The sequence below is a fragment of the Schistocerca piceifrons genome, chromosome 2 (genome assembly GCF_021461385.2).
Source record: "Schistocerca piceifrons isolate TAMUIC-IGC-003096 chromosome 2, iqSchPice1.1, whole genome shotgun sequence".
Lineage (NCBI taxonomy): Eukaryota > Metazoa > Arthropoda > Insecta > Orthoptera > Acrididae > Schistocerca > Schistocerca piceifrons.
In genome coordinates, this window is record NC_060139.1 from 340541432 (window position 1) to 340559053 (window position 17622).

Consider the following 17622-nt stretch of genomic DNA (forward strand, 5'->3'; position numbering starts at 1 on the left):
GCGGCGGCGTTGGACAGACACTGTGGTCAAGAACTTTGGTTCGCATAACCAAAACTGACGAACGCAATACGGAATAACGAGCTAACAAATAAAGTGTTAATGAAATTTCGAATTTCGTAACTGCCCTATCGCTGGCTTCTGCAAGAACTAAATGAAACCACTCGTAAATAACTTCAGAAATTTTAGCTATGGCACTATTCCACATGAAGGATAAAAGAAGTATGTGGAAACCTACAACATTAATCTTAACAGCAGAAACGACATTAACCTGCCCAAAAATTTTATTTGATACGTGTATTGCTAAGACAAAAAGATCGTTCCTTTACCATGGCACATCTTTTCTTTGATCTGTCACCGTGTATAGCTTAAAGCGTACACCCCGCTCCAGCGAGGAAGATTCATTCCGCAAAGCGGCCTTACGCTCTTCCCCACAGCATCTTTACTGTTGCAAATACTTGTACAGCAATGTATGTACGAAACGCTCTACAAAACATGGAAAGTAAATGAGTGATATTGACACAGACATTTCTTAATTCGCGCCATGAGGAGTGTTCGAATGATTCACACCGGAAGTTAATTGCCCACAAAAGGCAGTTTCGTTATCAAGTTCCGGTCCGACACTGAGTCATGAAATTTCAGCAGAGTGTATTCCTCCCCAGATTCCGGAATCCAGAATACGGCTCTGTGCTGCATTTCTAAAATATGCCAATCACCTTGAATACTTACGGGGAGAACATGGCAAGTGCGATAACCCGATTTCTCAGAAATTTCTGTCAGTGGAAGAGTAGTCAAAATAAGAGGACACGTGTCTCAGCTTATCCGTTGACATTCGACTATTTCTGAGAAAACGACGGTCAAAATATTCTAGGTACTTTACATTTGTCAAAAATGGCTCTGAGCACCATGGGACTTAACATCGGTGCTCATCAGTCCCCTAGAACTTAGAATTACTTAAACCTAACTAACCTAGGGACATCACACACATGGAGTCCGAGGCAGAATTCGAACCTGCGACCGTAGCGGTCGCGCGGTTCTAGACTGAAACGCCTAGAACCGCTCGGCCACATCGGCCGGCTTTACATTTGACAGCTGGAACATTGTGACCAGCGAACTCCTATCGATATAAACACGTCCGTGCGATAGTAGCGTCACCTGGCAAGGAGTGATAGTCAGACACACGCACGGACATGTACGAGGGTTGAATGAAAAGTAATGCCTCCACCTTCGTTAATTGGGTATGGATGTGAATATTCTAATAAATCAAACGCAGAAAATAATCCTTAGAATGTGATATTTAATTACGAATATTCACTTTTCCTCATAATCACGAGCCAATGGGATACATTTCTGCTAACGATGAACAAGTTTTCTGAAGTCGTCACGGAAAAAGTCGACGCTCTGTTTCCGCAACCACAGTCTCACAGTTCTCTCAACCTCTTCATCAGAAGCATAACGATGTGCCCGCAGATCGTCTTTCATTATCGGGAACAGATGGAAGTCAGACGGTGCTATTCTGAACTGTATGAAGGATGCGCGCTTTCATTTCAGCAGTCAGACTGCGGGGTACCAATCGTGCACACATCTTCCGATAGCCAAGCAAAGCAATAATGTGACCCACACGTTCTAGTGAAGTGCTGAATGTGCTTGCAGTTTCTCTCTGAGTGATAAGACGATGTCCTGAATCAATCTGTCAACATTTTGCTTGTGAAACTCGGTGGTTGCTGTCACAGGACGTCCAACTCTTTGTTTGTCACGCAGGTCAGATGTTCCCGCCTCAATATCTTTAAACATACTTGCCCATCGGAACACACTACTCACATCAACACAATCACCATAAACTGCTTTCATTCTCTGATGAATCTCCTTTGAGGTGACACCTTCTGCTGTCAAGAATTCAATGAATGCACGTTGTTTAAATCGCATTGACCGATCGTCTGCGAAGGGTTCCACACTATACACTGTAACAACACAACCGTTCAATCCCAAGGTTTCCCGCCAACTGGTGCTGTAGAGAAGAGCCTACGGAATAAACCAGTACCTGCCGCATAGCAATGATGCCAACTTTGAAGAGTTACGAAGGTGGAGGCATTACTTTTCAGTCAACCTTCGTCGTATCAGTGTGCGTGCTCTCCATGTGTAGAATGGGGAAGGCACGCGATCTATCTGTTTGTCCGAGGGCAGATTGTGACGGCCAGGAGGCTCGGCTGGAGTATTTCGGAAATTGCATGACTTGTCGGGTGTACGAGAAATGCTGTGGTGAGAGTCTTCAACACGTGGCGAAACCAAGGTGGAACCGTGTCCAGACGTCGTGGGATTGGGCGGGACCTCATCATTACAGATTTCGGACGTCTTAGGCTGGGCAGATTGGTAAAACAGTGCAGGGGACGAACTGTAGCGGAACTAATATCAGACTTTAATGCTGGGCAGAGGACAAGTGAGTCTGAACACACAGAGCACCGAACACCCCTAACGACGGGCCTCCGCAGCCTACGGCCCAAGCATACGCCGTTGTTAACATCACAATATCGGCAACTGTGACTGAGATAGGCACGTGACCATTGGTACTGGACGTTAGGGGAGTGGCAGAGCATTCATGGTCTGATGAATCCCGAAACCGTCCTCATCGTTACGGTGGGAGAGCGCGAATCCGTCATCTTCCAGGGTAACACCCCTTTGACACCTGTACTGCGGGACAGAGACAAGCTGGTGGCGGCTCCATTACGCTCTGAGGAACATTCACATGGGCATCCACGGGTCCAGTTGAGCTCGTGCAAGGCACCATGACTGCCAAGTAGTATCGTACACTGGTTGCAGACCATGTGCACCCTTTCATGATGCTCATGTTTCCCGACAGCAGTGCCATTTTTCAACAAGATAATGCGTCATGTCACAGGGCAAGGAGTGTGGTGGAGACTTTCGAGGAACACAGGGGCGAGTTCCAATTGATGTGCTGGCTCCCTGACTCGCCAGATCTGAACCCGATCGAACACATCTGTATTGTGATTGAACATGGTGTCAGGGCTCCTTGCCCTCTCCCTGAATGAACGGGAATTAGGTGACTTGTGCGTGCAGATGTGGTGCCCACTCCCTCCAGCGACCTGCCTAGGCCTCATCGCTTCCTTGTCACGACGTGTCGTCTCTATTATCGGTGCCAAAGGTGGACAATCCGGCAATTAGGTGAGTGGTCATAGTCTTCTCTCTGATCAGCATATACGCCTTGTAAGAGTAAACACTTGGACAGAAGCTGTGGCACAGAGGCTAGTGTAGCTGCTTTGAACATTTCCGCCCCGTGTTCGAAATCTTGTTATTATTTGTACTTCCATCTTTGTTTTTCATTAATTTACCAATGCCTGTAGAAGATTACAAGAGAAAGATTTTCAAGTGTATATTGGAATAACGTTGTGCTGTTTCCTGGACTCGGGTAGGCGCGCCGGCCCCGGATCGAATCCGTCCGGCAGATTAACGACGACAGCCAGTGTGCCGCCCAGCCTGGATGTGTTTTTTAGGTGGTTTTCCAAATCCTACTAGGTGAATACCGGGCTGGTCCCCACATCTCGGCTCAGTTACACGGCCTGCAGACATTTGAAACACATTCACACTCTTTCACGATTTCCACTGGACGCAGTCAGCTGGGGTACACTAATTCCGTCCCGGGGGTTATGGGGTGTCGGCGGGAAGGGCATCTGGCCACCCCTTACAATTAACCATGCCAATTCCGTACTTAACCCTGCCGACTCTGCGCACGTTGTCTTTATTCGCCTACAGATTGTCTGTCTGTTGAATGAATTTAAAAAATAAAAACAATCAATGAATGGAAAAATTATTTAAAACTGTTTTCTGTGAAATTTTTAGTGTAATGAACTCCGAGCGCCAGTTTTCGGAAAAGTGATCTATTATGCGTGAGTTGCCGCCAAATTACTGCCAATGCTTGAAATATTCATTCATGTTGGCGACGTTTCTTTCCCGGGCACATTCATACGAAGAAATGTCGCTGTGGCAAACCTGACTTCACGCAATGCTCGGGCTGTTGGGCACTGCTATGTTTTGAATGTATCTATGATCGGTGTCATGCAAGGGAATGCACCGAAACTTCCTGAAGAATTAAATATATGAATTAAGAATTAATGTAAGAAAGAAATATGAACTTTTCAAAAGATTTTAACCCTGGAAAATACCATACACACATATACCAGTACACTATGTGATCTAAAATATCCGGACACCCCCAGAAACATACGTTTTTCATAGTAGGTGCATTGTGCTGCCACCTACTGCCAGATACCCCATGTCAGCGACCTCAGTTGTCATTACACATCGTGAGAGAGTAGAATGGGGCGCTCCGCGGAACTTACGGACTTCGAATATGGTCATACGTCTGTACGCGAGATTTCCACACGCCTAAACATCCCTAGGTCCACTGTTTCCGATGTGATAGTGAAGTGGAAACGTGAAGGGACACTTACGGCACCTCGTCTGTTGATTGACAGAGACCGCCAACAGTTGAAGAGGGTTGTAATGTGTAACAGGCAGACATCTATCCAGACTATCACACAGGAATTCCAAACTGCATCAGGATCCACGGCAAGTACTATGACAGTTAAGTGGGAGGTGAGAAAACTTGCATTTCATGGTCGAGCGGCTACTTGTAAGGCTCACATCACGCCGGTAAATGCCAAACGACGCCTCGCCTGGTGTAAGAAGCGAAAACATTGGACGATTGAACAATGGAAAAACGTTGTGTCGAGTGACGAATCACGGTACAGAATGTGGCGATCCGATGGCAGTGTGTGGGTATGGTGAATGCCCGGTGAACGTCATCTGCCGGCCGAGCGGTTCTAGGCGCTACAGTCTGGAACCGTGCGATCGCTACAGTCGCAGGTTCGAATCCTGCCTCGGACATGGATGTGTTTGATGTCCTTAGGTTAGTTAGGTTTGAGATGAGATGAAGTCCCATGCTTCTTTACAGAGCGTAGGGGAACGATGCGGGAGACCCGCACCGCCTTACTAGGCAAGGTCGTGATGGAGGTGGTTTGCCGTTGCCTTCCTCCGACCGTAATGGGGATGAATGATGATGATGAAGACAACACAACACCCAGTCATCTCGAGGCAGGAAAAATCCCTGACCACGCCGGGAATCGAACCCGGGACCCCGTGCTCGGGAAGCGAGAACGCTACCGCAAGACCACGAGGAGCGGACTAGTTAGGTTTAAGTAATTCTAAGTTCTAGGAGACTGATGACATCAGATGTTAAGTCCCACAGTGCTCAGACCATTTTTTCTTTTTTTTTTTTTAACGTCATCTGCCAGCATGTGTAGTGCCAACAGTAAAATTCGGAGGCGGTATTGTTACAGTGCGATCGTGTTTTTCATGGAAGGGGCTTGCATTCCTTGTTGTTTTTCGTGACACTACCACAGCACAGGCCTACATTGATGTTTTAAACACCTTCTTGCTTCCCACTGTTGAAGAGAAATTCGGGGATGGCGATTGCATCTCTCAACACGGTCGAGCACCTGTTCATAATGCACGGCCTGTGGGAGTGGTTACAGACAATAACATCCCTGTAATGGACTGGCCTGCACAAAGTCCTGAGCTGAATCCTATAGAACACCCTTGGGATGTTTTGGAATGCCGACTTCGCGCCAGGCCTCACCGACCGACATCGATAGCTCACCTCAGTGCAGTACTCCGGGAAGAATGGGCTGCCATTCCCCAAGAAACTTCCCAGCACCTGATTGAACACATGCCTGCGATAGTGGAAGCTGTCATCAAGGCTAAGGGTGGGCCAACGCCATATTGAATTCCAGCATTACTGAACTTGTTGTAAGTAGGCTGTTTAGGTTTTTTTATTGGTAACGCCACCTCTGTATAAAAATCACTGGCTGTGCTGTGTGCAGTCTGTGGCTAGTTTGCATTGTTGTCTGCCATTGTAGTGTTGGGCAGCGGCAGTTGGCTGTTAACAGCGCGTAGCGTTGCGCTGCGCAGTTGGAGGTGAGCCGCCAGCAGTGGTGGATGTGGGGAGAGAGATGGCGGAGTTTTGTAATTTGTCATGAACTGCTATATATTTTATGACTATTAAGGTAAATACATTGTTTGTTCTCTATTAATATCTTTCATTTGCTAACTATCCCTATCAGTAGTTAGTGCCTTCCGTAGTTTGAATCTTTTATTTAGCTGGCAGTAGTAGTGCTCGCTGTATTGCAGTAGTTCGAGTAACCAAGATTTTGTGAGGTAAGTGATTTGTGAAACGTATAGGTTAATGTTAGTCAGGGCCATTCTTTTGTAGGGATTTTTGAAAGTCAGATTGCGTTGCGCTAAAAATATTGTATGTCAGTTTAAGCACAGTCATGTATAATTGTTCAAAAGGGGATGTTTCATATTTTATATATTATGACTTTTGATGATATTAAGGTAAATGCATTGTTTGCTCTCTATTAATATCTTTCATTTGCTAACTATCCCTATCAGTAGTTAGTGCCTTCCGTAGTTTGAATCTTTTATTTAGCTGGCAGTAGTGGTGCTCGCTGTATTCCAGTAGTTCGAGTAACCAAGATTTTTGTGAGGTAAGTGATTTGTGAAACGTATAGGTTAATGTTAGTTAGGGCCATTCTTTTGTAGGGATTTTTGAAAGTCAGATTGCGTTGCGCTAAAAATATTGTATGTCAGTTTAAGCACAGTCATGTATAATTGTTCAAAAGGGGACGTTTCATTGTAAGTCATTTTCGGCCATGTGTTCAAAATGTTCAAATGTATGTGAAATCTTATGGGACTTAACTGCTAAGGCCATCAGTCCCTAAGCTTACACACTACTTAACGTAAATTATCCTAAGGACAAACACACACATCCATGCCCTAGGGAGGACTCGAACCTCCGCCGGGATCAGCCACACATCGGCCATGTGTCCGGATACTGTATGACAGTTGTTGTGAAACCCAGTTGTAATGTTATAGTTGAGATAACGCCCTTGTATCCACTAACCCGATAAGAAACGTTTCGTTCTACGGACATGGGTAGATGAATGAAAAAACAAATAAGAGTAAATAAATACAGTAATCGGGTTTCGAAACGGAATGCAAAAACTTAAACGCCACGAGGCACCGTGCTACGAGCGCTGGTGAGCTGAGATTACGTGAGCGCGGCTAAAAGGCAACTAAATTACGTAGAAAATTCTGACGCTCGTTTTCTCAGAAGCGGTTTAGTATCTACGGATAAGCCGTGTTTGTGTTCGCTTATTTGGCCTCCTTTTTCACTGATCCAGGTTTCTGAGAAACCGGGTTGTGGCACTTGTCGTGTTCTCCTCGTTAGTTTGTAATGAATACAAAACACTGGTCTATCTAATGCGTGGCAACCCATCCGTTATCACCCAAAGGGCATAATACATTGCAGAATATCACTGTCGAATTGATCTATTCTAAGATAGCTACTAGTATAGAATCTTCATGTTAAAACTCTGAACCAGACTACCTGACTGACCAAATTTTGTCACGTACCTAACCTGTGTATTATGCTGTTAAACGATGATCTGATGCTGCTCTAACGTTGCTCCCGTTACGTCACCGTGTGACATTTTCCATTTGGTACACTCCAAACGCGATTGCGAGGAGCTGACCATCCCATTAGCTCAGTCCGCAATTAACTTAACTGCAAATTTCCATAGCACCTAATCGCCGCACTGCGTTAACGAACCAAGAAAATGATTCTATGCAGTTAGCGCGCACCCATTTGCGGTGCGGTGTAAATATCGAACTTCGCCCACACACCTTCTCCATCGCCACTCCGTAACACACCCCAAACCTTCACTGCCACTGCTGTAGTGTGTGGGTGTTTGGTAGACTGGATCATCGACATAACGATGACCACCAATCGATTGCCTCTGGCGATGAGTTTTTCCGGCAAATTTGAAACCGATACCGCTGTGCTGGTAATGGCATTGCTTAGCCCGGTGGCGCCCCGCTGAATTTAATAATCGTAACTGCGGCGAAACACGAGTCAGCATGCGTGTTCCCCCAGCAGTCGTCACTCACTGGAGGGTGGGGGTGGGAGGGATGTTGGCATCACGACTACCAGGAACCTTACGAACTGTAGCGCGCTTCAGAATACTCCACTACAGAAAAGAAAATATACCACTATGAAGGCCAAAGTATAAAATTAATACTGCAAATTCCTTATAGAGATAAAAGTAATAGATCAAAGTTCCAGGCCAAATTAAGCAATAGCCACCCCGATAGTTTACTTCAGTCATCAAATAACCACATCACCTGGGAGGCCAAGCATGACGAAAGTGGCGGCTAAGCACACGATCATCACCAAACGACGCGCGCAAGAGACCTTTCACGCGTCTAGCAATATGGGGTGGTTCTAATAAAACCCCATGTCATTCCAAGCATGTGTGTCAATTTTTACCTCTCTCTCTACATTATTCCGTCGTTTATTACGTTTTCAAATTTATACTGCCTTTTTCCCCCCCATGAACCATGGACCTTGCCGTTGGTGGGGAGGCTTGCGTGCTCAGCGATACAGATAGCCGTACCGTAGGTGCAACCACAACGGAGGGGTATCTGTTGAGAGGCCAGACAAACGTGTGGTTCCTGAAGAGGGGCAGCAGCCTTTTCAGTAGTTGCAAGGGCAACAGTCTGGATGATTGACTGATCTGGCCTTGTAACAATAACCGAAACGGCCTTGCCGTGCCGGTACTGCGAACGGCTGAAAGCAAGGGGAAACTACAGCCGTAATTTTTCCCGAGGGCATGCAGCTTTACTGTATGATTACATGATGATGGCGTCCTCTTGGGTAAAATATTCCGGAGGTAAAATAGTCCCCCATTCGGATCTCCGGGCGGGGACTACTCAAGAGGATGTCGTTATCAGGAGAAAGAAAACTGGCGTTCTACGGATCGGAGCGTGGAATGTCAGATCCCTTAATCGGGCAGGTAGGTTAGAAAATTTAAAAAGGGAAATGGATAGGTTGAAGTTAGATATTGTGGGAATTAGTGAAGTTCGGTGGCAGGAGGAACAAGACTTCTGGTCAGGTGACTACAGGGTTATAAACACAAAATCAAATAGGGGTAATGCAGGAGTAGGTTTAATAATGAATAGGAAAATAGGAATGCGGGTAAGCTACTACAAACAGCATAGTGAACGCATTATTGTGGCCAAGATAGATACGAAGCCCACACCTACTACAGTAGTACAAGTTTATATGCCAACTAGCTCTGCAGATGACGAAGACATTGAAGAAATGTATGATGAAATAAAAGAAATTATTCAGATTGTGAAGGGAGACGAAAATTTAATAGTCATGGGTGACTGGAATTCGAGTGTAGGAAAAGGGAGAGAAGGAAACATAGTAGGTGAATATGGATTGGGGGACAGAAATGAAAGAGGAAGCCGCCTGGTAGAATTTTGCACAGAGCACAACATAATCATAACTAACACTTGGTTTAAGAATCATGAAAGAAGGTTGTATACATGGAAGAACCCTGGAGATACTAAAAGGTATCAGATAGATTATATAATGGTAAGACAGAGATTTAGGAACCAGGTTTTAAATTGTAAGACATTTCCAGGGGCAGATGTGGACTGTGACCACAATCTATTGGTTATGACCTGTAGATTAAAACTGAAGAAACTGCAAAAAGGTGGGAATTTAAGGAGATGGGACCTGGATAAACTGAAAGAACCAGAGGTGGTACAGAGATTCAGGGAGAGCATAAGGGAGCAATTGACAGGAATGGGGGAAAGAAATACAGTAGAAGAAGAATGGGTAGCTTTGAGGGATGAAGTAGTGAAGGCAGCAGAGGATCAAGTAGGTAAAAAGACGAGGGCTAGTAGAAATCCTTGGGTAACAGAAGAAATATTGAATTTAATTGATGAAAGGAGAAAATATAAAAATGCAGTAAGTGAAACAGGCAAAAAGGAATACAAACGTCTCAAAAATGAGATCGACAGGAAGTGCAAAATGGCTAAGCAGGGATGGCTAGAGGACAAATGTAAGGATGTAGAGGCCTATCTAACTAGGGGTAATATAGATACCGCCTACAGGAAAATTAAAGAGACCTTTGGAGATAAGAGAACGACTTGTATGAATATCAAGAGCTCAGATGGAAACCCAGTTCTAAGCAAAGAAGGGAAAGCAGAAAGGTGGAAGGAGTATATAGAGGGTCTATACAAGGGCGATGTACTTGAGGACAATATTATGGAAATGGAAGAGGATGTAGATGAAGATGAAATGGGAGATATGATACTGCGTGAAGAGTTTGACAGAGCACTGAAAGACCTGAGTCGAAACAAAGCCCCCGGAGTAGACAATATTCCATTGGAACTACTGACGGCCGTGGGAGAGCCAGTCCTGACAAAACTCTACCATCTGGTGAGGAAGATGTATGAGACAGGCGAAATACCCTCAGACTTCAAGAAGAATATAATAATTCCAATCCCAAAGAAAGCAGGTGTTGACAGATGTGAAAATTACCGAACTATCAGCTTAATAAGTCACAGCTGCAAAATACTAACACGAATTCTTTACAGACGAATGGCAAAACTAGTAGAAGCCAACCTCGGGGAAGATCAGTTTGGATTCCGTAGAAACACTGGAACACGTGAGGCAATACTGACCTTACGACTTATCTTAGAAGAAAGATTAAGGAAAGGCAAACCTACGTTTCTAGCATTTGTAGACTTAGAGAAAGCTTTTGACAATGTTGACTGGAATACTCTCTTTCAAATTCTAAAGGTGGCAGGGGTAAAATACAGGGAGCGAAAGGCTATTTACAACTTGTACAGAAACCAGATGGCAGTTATAAGAGTTGAGGGACATGAAAGGGAAGCAGTGGTTGGGAAGGGAGTAAGACAGGGTTGTAGCCTCTCCCCGATGTTGTTCAATCTGTATATTGAGCAAGCAGTAAAGGAAACAAAAGAAAAATTCGGAGTAGGTATTAAAATTCATGGAGAAGAAATAAAAACTTTGAGGTTCGCCGATGACATTGTAATTCTGTCCGAGACAGCAAAGGACTTGGAAGAGCAGTTGAATGGAATGGACAGTGTCTTGAAAGGAGGGTATAAGATGAACATCAACAAAAGCAAAACAAGGATAATGGAATGTAGCCTAATTAAGTCGGGTGATGCTGAGGGAATTAGATTAGGAAATGAGGCACTTAAAGTAGTAAAGGAGTTTTGCTATTTGGGGAGCAAAATAACTGATAATGGTCGAAGTAGAGAGGATATAAAATGTAGACTGGCAATGGCAAGGAAAGCGTTTCTGAAGAAGAGAAATTTGTTAACATCCAGTATTGATTTAAGTGTCAGGAAGTCATTTCTGAAAGTATTCGTATGGAGTGTAGCCATGTATGGAAGTGAAACATGGACGATAAATAGTTTGGACAAGAAGAGAATAGAAGCTTTCTTAATGTGGTGCTACAGAAGAATGCTGAAGATTAGATGGGTAGATCACATAACTAATGAGGAAGTATTGAATAGGATTGGGGAGAAGAGAAGTTTGTGGCACAACTTGACCAGAAGAAGGGATCGGTTGGTAGGACATGTTCTGAGGCATCAAGGGATCACCAATTTAGTATTGGAGGGCAGCGTGGAGGGTAAAAATCGTAGAGGGAGACCAAGAGATGAATACACTAAGCAGATTCAGAAGGATGTAGGTTGCAGTAGGTACTGGGAGATGAAAAAGCTTGCACAGGATAGAGTAGCATGGAGAGCTGCATCAAACCAGTCTCAGGACTGAAGACCACAACAACAACAACAACTGCCTTTTTGATCACCCGGTACTAAACAAAGAAGGGAAACCTGAAAGTTGGAAGAAATATATAGAAGAGCAATACAAAAGAAAAAAACTTGAAGGCAGTGTTACAGGAAGGGGAGAGAAAGTAGATGAAGATGAAATAAGGGATAAGATACTGTGGATAAGATACTGACAGAGCACTGAAAGACTTTTGTCAAAACAGGGCATATGGAGTAAATGACATTCCCTCAGAATTATAGAGATCCTTGGGAGGACATGCAATGACAAAAATATTTCACGCAGAAAGCAAGATATATGACACAGGCGAAATACTCTCCGAATTTAAGTGAGTGAAACAGTATCGTAGCCGAGCCCCGAAGTCACTCAATCTTTACAATAAACAAACTGCGAAGGAAAATAAGGAGAAATTTGCAAAGGAAATTAAGTTTAGGGAGAAGAAATTTAACTTTCACATTCGTCGACGTAATTCTGACGAGAGAGAGTAAACGACTTGGAAGATGAATTGAACGGAACGAACACTGTCTTGAAAAGAGGTAACGAGATGAGTATCAAATAAAGTAACATAGTGGAAATGTAATGCAGCCGAATCAAATCAGGCTGTGATGATGGGATTAGATTAGTAAACGAGGCACTAAAGGTAGTAGATAATTTTGCTATTTTGGCAGCTGAATAACTACGAGCGCTATTCGGAAAGCAAGGTACAATAAATCGCGAAATGGAAATCACAGTCAGAATCCTATGCAGCTCGGCGTACATGTGTTGAACGCTGTCTCTAGTATGCCCATCGCTCGCGTCACGTCGTTGTTTTCAGATTTGAGCGTACATTGAGCTTGTAAGGATGCCTACAACAATAGTGCCTCTCGCCAAGTATGTGTGACTGTGAAAGATATTGCCTGATTTCATGCATCCCACAAACGTAATTGTCATTCATTTGTTTCTTAACGACAATGCTCGGCCACACACTGCACGTGCAATGAGACGCTCCTGCAGTGTTTGATCACCTACCATACAGCCTGGCCTTGCCTCCCTCTGATCTTCAGCTCTGCCCGCATGAACCGCGGGTTTTGAAGGCAACGTGTTGGCACAACAAACTGCAGATCAGTGCAGAGAATTGGCACAAAGCACACGTGGCTGCCTCCTAATACGAGAGTGTTGGACAGTTGGTACAGCGCTACGAGAGATGTCTCCGTCGGAGCGGCAACTATCTAGAGAAGTAACTGGAAGGTATAGCAAACTAATGAAAATAAAGCATTTATGATTGTCACTGTGATTTCCATTTCGTGACCGATCGGATCTTACTTTCCGAATAGTCCTCGTACAACAGTCAACACAGAGGCGATATGGAATACAGCTGGCAACAACAAGAAAAGTGTGGTGTCACCGCCAGACACCACACTTGCTAGGTGGTAGCTTTAAATCGGCCGCGGTCCATTAGTACATGTCGGATCCGCGTGTCGCCACTGTCAGTAATCGCAGACCGAGCGCCACCACACGGCAGGTCTAGAGAGACGTACTAGAACTCGCCCCAGTTGTACGGACGACTTCGCTAGCGATGCAACACTGACGAAGCCTCGCTCATTTGCAAAGCAGATAGTTAGAATAGCCTTCAGCTAAGTCAATGCCTACGACCTAGCAAGGCGCCATTAGCAGTATATTGTCTGAAACTATAGTCTCACTTGTATCGTCAATAGCTATGTACCAAGGATGGATTAAAGTTAAGTATTCCAGAAGCTACGTACTTTTCTTTATAGCATTCATTACGTATCCTGTTTCAGACCTCACGTCATCCTTCGTGTGCTTATAGCGTGCATTGCGGTCCCCTCAAATCACACTGTGTCAGCACTTCTGTCGACACATCATATGGCGACGAGAGTACAAGTGGTCTTCTTCTTTATACTTGCTTTGCTTAAATTACTTGTGTCATGGCTATGCCACAATCTCCAGATGTACTGTCCGAATTTTATCGCTTGCAGAATCAGCAGACGCAGGCGTTATTGGATGCCCTTGGACAGCTCGTCCAGGGTCAACGTGCAATGCGAAACGATGCGGCAGTCGCCGCTTCACCGCTACCGCCGCCACAACATGCGGTTGCACCCCCGTTCCGGCCATTTGACCCAGCTATAGAATCCTGGACGGAGTGGTCACGCCAATTTGGATTTCATCTCGCCGCCTACAGAATTCAAGGTAACGAGCGGCAGCCTCATTTATTGGCGTGTGTAGGGGTGCAAACGTACCGTGTGATAGTGAAATTGTTTCCCCGACGCGACATAGCGACTCTGTCCTACGAAGAAATTTTGTCGGCATTAGATGCATATTTCAAAGAAACAGTCAATGTCGTTGCAAAAAGGTATACGTTCTTTCGTACAAAATGTACGGCCGGTCAGACTAATAAGGAGTTGGTTGCAACATTGCAAGGCCTTACTACGGATTGTGCTTTTGAGTGTGAATGTGTACTCCCTTATTCAGATACAATAGTACGTGATGCAATTGCACAGAACTTGTCTGATGTTCGTATACGGGAACAGATTTTGAAACTAGTCAATCCCTCCCTTCAACAAGTGATAGACATATTAGATAGGCAAGACACACTTGACTTTGCACAGGAATCATTTGAAACTTCGCCAGCCGTGTGTCACATTAACCGGCCCGCCGGGCGCGCTGCATGGAACGATCAACAGCCCTCGCGCTCGTCCGCGCAGCTGCCACCTAGCTCTCCACGTGTGCCGCGTAAGCGAGCAAATGCAGTGAAATCATGCCCGCGGTGTGCGACTAGACATTCGCGTGAACATTGCCTGTCACGCCAAGCTATTTGCTTTTACTGTAATAAGAAAGTACATGTTCAAAGTGTTTGCCTGAAAAAGCTCCGATCGGCCAATCACAACCATTCCAGGCCCTTTGCTTTGCGCCGGAATCGAACCATGGACAATAAAGCTCGTGAACCTTCGCTCATGGACGTTCATGTAGTTAATTCCACTCCGCCCAGTGCCACTTTCTCTAACAGTGACTGTGTTCGTCCCACAAAAAGTGTGCGTCGCCGTCGACGGAAATCCCGTCAGATCGCAAGTGCTTCTGTACCGGTATCAGTTCAAATTGCACGAGACAGTCGCTCTTGTCGTCAGCAGGACAATAAACTTTTTGTAGACTTGGACTTTGAAGGCAAAGTGATACCATTCCAGCTCGATACCGGAGCTGCAGTTTCATTGATCAATCACGACACGTACAAACAACAGGGCAAACCTCCGTTGCGTGCCGCAAATGTTCAGCTAACTACATATTCAGGACAGCCTATCCCTGTGTTAGGACAGTGCACTCTTCTTGCAACATACAAGGGACAAACAAAACTTGTGTCATTTTACGTTCTTCGCTCTTCTACTGCAGTGAACTTGTTTGGTTTAGATTTATTTCAATTGTTTAACATGTCTATAGTCAATCAGGTACTATCAGTTAACGAGACTGTGCCTTCCGCCAGTGTTTCTCGTCTATGTGAAGAAATTGCAGACGTTTTAGCACCGGGCCTTGGTTGCGCTAAGAACTATGAAGCACATTTGGAACTGAAAGTAAACGCGCAACCGAAATTTTTCAGAGCGCACAATGTTCCCCACGCATTGCGTGATGAGGTAGCAAGAACATTAAATGATTTGGGATCACAAGGTGTGATTGAATGTGCGCAATGCCTCTTCCGCTTCATCGCTTACGCCGTCAAGGTCTTCCGTTCGTCTGGACGACGGAATGCAAACGCGCCTTTCGCCAGTTGAAATCGGCGTTGCTTTCTAATACTTGCCTTACGCCATTCGATCCCCAGAAACCCCTTTTGTTGATGGTGGATGCATCGGATTTCGGGATCGGTGCTGTGCTTGCGCCCACAGATGGTTCGCATGATCGCCCTATTGCCTTTGCGTCAAAATTGCTCTCGTCGGCGCAAAGAAATTATTCACAGATAGAGAAAGAAGCTTTGGCTCTCGTATTTGGTGTTACTAAGTTCCATGATTTCTTGTATGGTCGTCATTTTACCATCATCACGGACCACAAACCTTTGACATCGCTTTTTCATCCGCACAAGCCTGTACCTCCACGTACGGCGCAGAAATTCATTCGCTGGTCTCTTTTCCTCTCGCAGTACCGCTACGATATCTTGTATCGGTCCACTGATAAGTACGGAAACGCCGATGCGTTGACCCGTTTGCCTGTTGCTGAGGATAGAGCATTCGATTCTTCCAAACTTGCTTGCATGTTCATTGATTCGGAAACCGATGACGTGGTCGAATCGTTTCAGATTGATTTTCGTCGTGTAGCTACGGCCACAGCTGCTGACCCTGTCCTTGCTACTGTTTTGCGTTTTGGTGCTACGCAATGGCCCTTGTCAAAGTCGCGGATCGAGGATCCGCTGGTTCGCCGATTTTTTGCTCACAAGGCGAGACTTTTTGTACGACGTGGTGTTTTGTTGTTGCGTTCTGATAATGATAAGCCCAGAGTCGTGGTCCCCCGTTCGTTACAGTCCTCTGTCTTACGGCTTCTTCACCAAGGACATTGGGGTATAGTGCGAACGAAACAGCTTGCTCGTCAGCACTGTACTTGGTTCGGCATCGATGCTGCGATTACGAATATGTGCTCTTCTTGCATGGCGTGTGCCGAACAACAATCCGCACCGCCGCGGAAATTCTTTGCATGGCCGAAAGCCACTTCCCCTTGGCAACGCTTGCACATAGATTTTGCTGGTCCATTCTGTAATGCTCGATGGTTGGTTGTGGTCGATTCCTTCAGTAATTTTCCTTTTGTTGTCCAGATGTCTTCCACGACGTCATCTGCCACCATCCAAGCGTTGTCCGCTATCTTTTGCATTGAAGGTCTTCCACAGACTATTGTTTCCGACAATGACCCACAATTCATGTTCGCAGAATTTGTCATTCTGCAGGGCCAATGGTATTCAACATCTGACATCCGCGCCGTTTTCGCCTCAGTCAAACGGTGCCGCTGAACGATTGGTCCGGACTTTCAAGTCACAGATGTTGAAGTTGAAAGAGTCGCATTCTCGGGAGGACGCGTTGTTGCTCTTTTTGTCTTCGTATCGCTCTCAGCCCCGAGATGGTCGCTCGCCGGCTGAGTTGCTCCACGGTCGTCCTCATCGCACCTTGATGTCTTTGCTGCATCCGCCGCATCAGGTTCCTGTGCAGCGGCAGACTCCTGTTTTTGCTCCCGGCGACGTGGTATACTATCGCAACCATCGAGGTTCACGGCGTTGGCTCGCAGGGCACATTCTTCGCTGCCTCGGCCGCGCGATGTATTTGGTTTTGGGGGCCTCTGGTGAGGTGCGTCGGCATCTCAATCAGCTGCGCCTCTGTCGTCGCACGGGTTCTGGCGCTCCCCGTCTGCTTTCAGCGACGGTTCCGTCCGGTCAGCGCCCTGGGGACCCATCTACTGGCTCGCCTCATCCCCAGGTGTTACCGACGCTGCCTTCCATTTTGCCCCATGGCGACGCGCCGACGCCGCCGCCGCCTGTTCTCCCGCCGGCGCCGCCCGCAGTGGACGCGTCGCTGCAACCGCCTGGCGCCTCCCTGGGTCACGCGCCGTCGATCGCTTCCCGTGACCAGATGTCCTCCGCCATGGAACTTTTGCCCTCTCTGGACCAGATGTCTTCGCCCGTCGGGTGCCCCGACCACATGGAGGTCGACCCTTCGGCCCCTCCTGTATCTCTCAGGGCGCATACACCGCTTGTTGACGTGCACCCTGGACTAGGTTTTCAGGCGTTCCCTAGCTCCCCTCGGACCGAATGGTCGGGTGCGGGTGGCACAGCCTCGCCTGTGTTAGGCTCCCCACCTCATCGCATACGTCAACATGGGGTCCTCCCAACGGCGGGCGGAAGCTTTATAACACGA